The following is a 7,586-nucleotide window of genomic DNA, read 5'->3' as shown; positions in this document are numbered from 1 at the left end:
ACCATTATTAATCCATTCACTATGGCATGGTCCTACAATTTAATCACCTCTTCAAGGCCTGGCCTTTCAATTGCCATGATAGGATTTCCCACCATGACAGTTCCAGTGGCGATTAAAACTTGGTGAGATTGGGGGGCGTCCAATCTACAGCAATAGGGTTTAAGCCATTCTGGGTACTCTTTGGTTTTGTTCCTTGATTTGTACAAATCAAGCTCTCCCCAGCCTCTGGGTCTTTACAAATTGTTCCGGATGGATGGAACTCTTCCCCCTACTTCACAGCTCTTCTCTCAAATCATAATGATACATGAATACGTTTTCTTGTCAATTATATCCCTCCCCCACTACCACGCAGGCTAATCTCCTAGCAGCAGAGACCCTGTTTTCTTCACCAGTATATACCAAGTGCTGGGCATATAACAGATGCTCAATACATATTTTCACAATGTGTGATGCAATGATATTGTGAAATATCATTAGAATGTGTGGTGGAATTATATTGTGAATTAATCTATATTTTTTCCTGCAATCTGTCACCATCACCCGCAACACATACACACACCTCTGAAAAAAAATCACATTACCTTTCCCCAGTTAAACCTAGATCTGGACACTCCAGACTAAAAGACTGCAGGGGATGCAACAGAGAGAAAAGTAGCTTTTAAGCTTTAAGAGCTAAGATCTTGGCCTCAACAGTGGATATGGAAGAATTCTGAGGAATGAATTGACACCAGACACCATCCTCTGCCAAAAACCCAAACAAGGTGGAGGGGGGTGGGGGGGGGCAAGAACTTTATACTGAGAGGAAAGTGGAGAGCTGGAGGGCAGTGAGTGAGCTGCGGGCTCCTACCCCAGATAAGCCTGGGGTGTGCGGTTGCAAGGGGTCGGCGCAGAGCCGGCGTGGCGGGCACGGTCCCTGCAGAGAAGGCCCGGGACAGAGGCCTGCGGGGTGTGGAAGTGGCGCCAGACAAGAAGGGGCCTCTAGGTTGGAAAAAGGAAGACACAGAGATCCTGGAGGGCGAGGGGACTGCTGCATCCCAGTGATGGCCAGAGTGGACTGGTGCCCGCAACCGGAGACAAGAGGCCACGTGGGCAGATAGATGCCTACCAGGGATCTGCAGCTACAACCTTACCTTCTACCCCAAAATGTATAGGGGGGATTTCCCTTCCTGGGCAGAAGGAGGGGTGAGGGAAATGCTGAAGTGACGATTTGAAGTCTGAAATGACCAAGTCTACATTTCTTTCGCTAGACCCCATAAATTCTAGAAAAATAAAATTTACTTTTTCATTTTGCTCAACTGGATTTTGTGGCTTGAAATTGTTGTTCATACAATGGGATGAATGCCTGACACCTGTGAAAGCAGGAGTCCTGGGCTTCCTGGAGGCCCCTTTCCTAGAAGCAACTCTTGTTATGTGTATTTCCCTATTGCTAAAGGTAATTGAATATTCATTCACCTGTAAAGTTTTTTTTAAATTTATGTTTTCATGAATTTCTAATGTGTTCCCTATATGATATTAAGCCTTTTGAATTGAGAGTTGTGCCTTCCATCTGATTCAGAAAACTCCATAAAGTTTTATATAGTGGTCTTCCCAGAACTACTGTATGGGGGGGTCTTCAAAGCATCGATGGTAAGCTTCCTCTTATCGTTTAATTTCAGTTTTCCATGAACGTTTTGAAGTACCTTTGTACATATTTCTTAATGCCTGATTACTTCTCCTGGTGCTTTTCTCTTCCTTTCTGTCTTCGTCTTGGCTCTTCCTAGAGAAGTTCTCTTTTGAATTTTCTTCTTAAAAAATAAATTACTCTAGCTGGCCGGTTAGCTCAGTTGGTTAGAGCATGGTGCTGATAACACCAAGGTCTGGGGTTCCATGCATGTACTGGCCAGCAAAAAAAAAAAAAAAAAAAAAAAATTGTTCCAGCATCGATGGCAGGTGGAGGTCTGATACACTGGACTGGAGGTACTGACAATACTTGATTCAGCCTGGACTACAGCTAGGCTGGTTTGACACCAAGGCCACCACTTACAGACTTGGGGTCTAGGACTGTTTCCTCATCACAGGACTCGGCAAACTATGGCCTGTGGCCAATATAGCCCACTGTTTCTGTATGGGCTCACTACCTGTTTTTGTATGGCCCTTGAGCTAAGAATGGTTTTTACATTTTTAAATGGGTGAAATAAAACCAAAAGAACAATAATTTGAGTCATCTGAAAATGATATGAATTTCACATTTCACTGTCCGTAAATAAACTTTTACTGGATACAGCCACTCTCAGTTGTTTACCTAATGTCCTTGACTGCTTTTACACAACAGCAGAGCTGAGTAGATGTGCAGAGGCCACAGAGATTGTATGGCCCTAAAAGCCTAAAATATTTACTCTCTGGCTCTTTACAGGTAGCATTTGTCAACCCCTGCCTTATCTGGAAAAAGAAAAAAGGATAATGATTCCTACATCAGAGGGGTTTTGTGAGGATTAAATAAATACTAGAGATAAAATATGGGACTGTGCCCAGAATACACAGGTGCTTGAGAAATGATTCCCTTCAACCCAGACTGGTAGTTGAACCATATCACATTCCCTAAAAGAGTTGCTTTTGCTCCCAAATGGCTTTGGAGCATGGCACAGAGCATTTGCTTAGTCGGATGGACAAGCTTAATGTACTTCTTCTACTTTCACTAATATACCTTTCACTAATGAACCTCTTAGAAATGCACAAGGATTAATTTAAATCTAAACACTTCCCCATTAATTTGATAAGCTTCTAATACACAGTCTCAAAATTACACAGCTGAGTTTAATAATTTATCAATGTTTTATGGGTAGCAACACAATAGGTGGGAGAGGCAAATTTGCTCATAAACTATTCCCACGGGTCCAGGAATTGCAGGCTGCAGTGGAAAGTGTCTCTACCTTGCCTTTCCAAGACAGCTCTTGGATTCTGAATCCTCTCCTGAAGTGACTCCCGTGCGTCGGATAATTTTTTGTTCATCTGGCCACTAGAGAGCACTTGGAGACTAACAAACCTTGGTCTGTGCACCCAGGCCTCCCTTTGAACCCCGGTCTCCCTTGATTGAGGGGCTGTGCACTTGGTCGCTGCGCCATCTAGCTACCAGCGACGGCTTACAAGTGGCTATCAAGGCTGATGGATGCGTTTTGTGAAGCTTAGTGACCTGTGGTAGTGATAATGAAGTATTCTGAAGCTCAGATAACATTTTATTCTGTCACTATGGTTTTCTGCCTCCAGTGACATCACCTAATTTGTACTGCTTTATAGCGTATTTCTAAGGCAAGCATTTTAGCCAGGGTCCCAGTTTCTTTATTGCTCCTACTCTTTTCTGTCAGATTGAATTTCTCTCAAAGAGAAAATATTGCTTGATATTGATTCCAGTGCACGAGATAATTTCAGGTTCTCACTCCGCAGTTCATCCAAAGCCCTGTTTAAAATCTTGAAGAGGTTTTCCAAGGCTAAGAGGCACAGTTCAAAAAGAACAGTTCTTAAATGTGTTTAAAAGACCCTTCGCTACATTTTCTGATGTTTCATCAGCAGTTTGCACTGATACACTTTCCATTGTTATCACAACTGAACCATATCATAGGGAGTTGTACCAGCAAGACCATCAAGTTTTCTAAAAAGCTATAAAGCTTTCATGTTTTCTGGCCTATTTCTTACTGTGCTCTTAAAAATGTTTAGCTTCCGCTGAGCCAAATGTGTACCTCCAAAGGCATATGCAGTGAAAAACTCTTCAAGCATCTCAGCTACTGCTGCAATATCTGTATATACAGCAGGAGGATGAGGCTCTGTTTGTATGAAGCAAGGGGGAGTTCTTTGTGGTGTGCATTGTGAATGAATAATATTGACCTTCAGCTGGGCTTTGGCCCATCAGCGCTGAGGTCTAGCTGTGGATACAGAAGAAGAATCTACTTTCCTGACCACTGCTTATGAGCATTTCCCAAAGCCATGTCATTCTGGTATTATTGTTTGCATCAAAGAGAAATCAAAGGCATCAGTTCTAGCCCTGATTCCTAAACTGATGGAGGCATTTATAAGGATAGGTTTTCAGGGGATTTCTTTGATGTTTTTAAAAAAATCCTAAATAATTTCTCTGCCTTTTGAATGACACTTGACTTTCAAGTAAAGAATATTTCTGCATGTAGAATGTCAGTTTCGTCTAATAATAACCTGCTTAATGTGCCACTAAAATCACTAATAGAATTTGCCACCATTTTTATAAAATGAAGTTCTTTTCTCTCTACAGGTCCCTGGCTCTTAGAAGCTGGCTAGACCAGCGGAAGGCTGCTACAAACAAAACGGTTTGCTTCATAATGAAATCACACTCTCAAATGTAAACTTGCTATCTCACCTTTTGCTAACACATGCCATTTGTGCTGTGACATGAGGATGGCAAGGGAACGAATAGGCCATTAACAAAGGCTCTCAAGAAATATACTCCTCTGGGTTTCACAGGGAGCCATGAATATGAAAACATAAAGGAGTGGAAGGCAAGATAAGGAGTTTACGTGGGGGTATATGCATTATTGTGTAGATATTGTTGGGTTTCAGCAGCCAGACTTAGTTTTTAGCTATCAGTCTCTAAGCCAGATCCACCTTCTTCTCTAGTCCTGGAGGGTGTACTGCATGCTCTTATTTTCTTTATTTAATGTAATGCTTTTTGTGTGGGTGACAAGATAGTAGAACTTTATCAAAAGGTTATGTTATCCCTGGAATTTCAACAAGGATTGAATTAAACAGTATAAAGCAGAAAGATTATATTCTTGTATATGTATATATATTTATTTTCCTGAAACTCCATGGTTCATGGGGGGCTATGATTATGTTAAGGACATATTAACACTTAATATTTAGTGAATGCAAAGAGATGGCACTGACTCTTCCTTGTCTGGGCTTTGTTCCAGAAACCAACATCGATTTCTCTAGATGGAATCTTTTCCCAAGCCTGTGCAGGACTAAGTGAGGGCAATTTCTTATCCTCAGGACTGAGATGTGATTCTATATGTCTGCAGGCTGTCATTCTTCAGGTCTGATATATCTTACATTTCTTCCAAAAAGAAACAACAGTATAAACTAAATGTTGTGCTAAGTGGAAGTAATGATGAAGGGAGCAGGGGTACCCCGGCATCTACGACCTACTTCCTAAGTGGGCAGAAAGGGATTTTTTTTTTTTTTTTTTTTAGGTAGAAGACACACACAAAAAATCATGTTCTGCTTTGGGACAGCTCTTTTATCATTATCTTACATTGCTACGTAACTATTGGATGTTGGGTAACCCATTCAATAGTTTTACCTTCTCTGGCAGAGAGATGGGCTCCGACTGACTCAGCTATGTTTATGCTTCTCAAAGGCTAGCAGAATGCCTTCCACAGAGGTGCTCCATAAACAGCTGTGGTTTGATTCACAGATTCTAAGAGTGGGATGAGCAGTGTGGCATGGAGGAAATCCCACCAGACCAGCTGTGTGAATGGGAGCAAGCCAAATGATCTTTCTGGGCTACTATTTCCTCATCTGTAAAAAGAAGGGGCTGGACTCTGATTGCTAAGGTCACTTCTAGCTCTATAAATTCTATACTTTAAAAAAATGCTTGGATCCTGAAAGAGGAGCATCTCCTTGGGTTTCTGGACAAAAGAGCCCAGGGTATATTTGTATTTGTCCTCCTACCACATTCTGACTTTCTTCTGTAATGAATCTGGGTTTATTCTTCAGTGAAATGGCTCAGCTCCAGAAGCCCTTGGTATGAGTCTAACACTGTGCAGATATTGATTTTTCTTGCAGGATAGTGGTCACTGTAACCACCAAACTATTAAATCTCTCTCGTTCTCTTAGGGATGATTTCATGAGGGCCATTCCACTCCCTTTGGTTGATATTTAACTCAATCCATAGCTCATTTGAAGATAGAACAACTAGGATCAAAGTATCGTAAAATGCTTCACGGCTGACAGCTCTCCACCCTTCATCATCTTCAAGTTGTCTGTCAAACACTGCAGTGGACAGAGGCTGGTCAAAAATGGGACCTTTGGAGGACTCTGGCCTTGCCACTGCCGTGTTGTTCTCCATCGCCTCCCGTATCAAAAGTTTGAATTTCTTACTGTGAACAGTGTCAACAGTTATTCAGGTAGGATAGGCTTCCTTCCTTATTTTGTTTGTTCATGTCTATAGAAGATGACTTTTCACCTCATGACATTAATAACAGATTGCTGTTGTCATGGCAGGATCACACATTACCCCCAATATACATATACATGATGAGCAGCAATACTAAAATATTAATTTGATTCTTGCCCTCTCATTTTAGAAGTTTACCCCCAGTGAGCTCTTCAGTTAGCTGAGGGAAGGCACAACATGTCAAACAGGTTATGATAGCCATTAACTTCCAAATACAATTTAACAATTTATCATTTACAGTGATTCTTAGGCATTTGACTTGCTGTACCAGTTAAAATACACACTACAGAGTGAGTGGTAACTCTTATGTCAATAAAGAATTCTATATCCAGAACCTTAATGCCTTGCTGATTACCCTTCAGTAGGTTCCATGGTGACCCCAGAGTAGAGGGTATAATTTAATGAGATCGTTAATATTTCTATAAAACCAGCAATCTGATAAATTCTCATCGGGTAGGCACTTTCACAGAACTAGCATAAATGACTGTTCCACATGAAGCATTATCTTTTCTTGTACAACACTGAGAACTTACATGCTGCTTGACAAATTTGAATTTTAAAAAGTAAGAATGATTGGCACTTGGTAACTTACACAGAAATATAAAGTGGTACAAGAAAATTGCCCATTTCTTTTAGATTTACATTTTATATATTTTTTTCTTTTAAGAAGTGATAAGACATGTAATTTCCATCAACTTCAACCAGTTATGTACAAAAGAGGCTATACACGTTCAGCTCTGTAGAGGAAAAGCAAGTCATGGAGAGAAACGACATGCCACAAGAAAGCAGACAGCCTTCCCAGCTGCCTTCAGTTCTGGTTCTGGAGATAGTCATTTCAGGCTGAGACCCAAATCCAAAGACTGAGATCCACTCCTCCTGAAAACAACTCTGTTCACCCTTGGTTTCCTGACCTACCAATGCCAATGTCCCACTTATCAAATGTCTCTCCAGGTTTATTAAATGTAAAGAGAAAAAGGAAGTAGAGAGGTATAACTAGAATTCACAAAGACTTTTCTTAATGTGTAGGATGCTCCAAACAATTTGGCATAAAGCAATTATTTTCTATTAATTTATTTAGTCAAAAAATATTTATTGATATTGCAAAGCACTGAGCGCTGTGCATATGCCAAGTTAACATTTCCCTATTGACCTTCATTATAATTTTGAAGATGTGTAATAATAAAATTAATTAATGGCCTCAACATCCTATGTAGGAATCTTTTTTTTTTTTTTTTTCTGATAGGAATGTTCTGTCATGTCAATTTGCTGTCTGTATGCCCTTCATTGAACACAAATAACTGGGCTCATGCTCTAACATACATATAAAAATGTATATTGACAAGACCACATATTTAACTTTTTTCTACAATTTTCATTGATTTTTTTGGTGTGGGGTTTAGCAGATATT

This window comes from Cynocephalus volans, chromosome 13, assembly GCF_027409185.1.
Source record: "Cynocephalus volans isolate mCynVol1 chromosome 13, mCynVol1.pri, whole genome shotgun sequence".
NCBI lineage: Eukaryota > Metazoa > Chordata > Mammalia > Dermoptera > Cynocephalidae > Cynocephalus > Cynocephalus volans.
The sequence above is the reverse complement of the archived record's forward strand: the minus strand, read 5'-3'. Positions refer to the sequence as shown.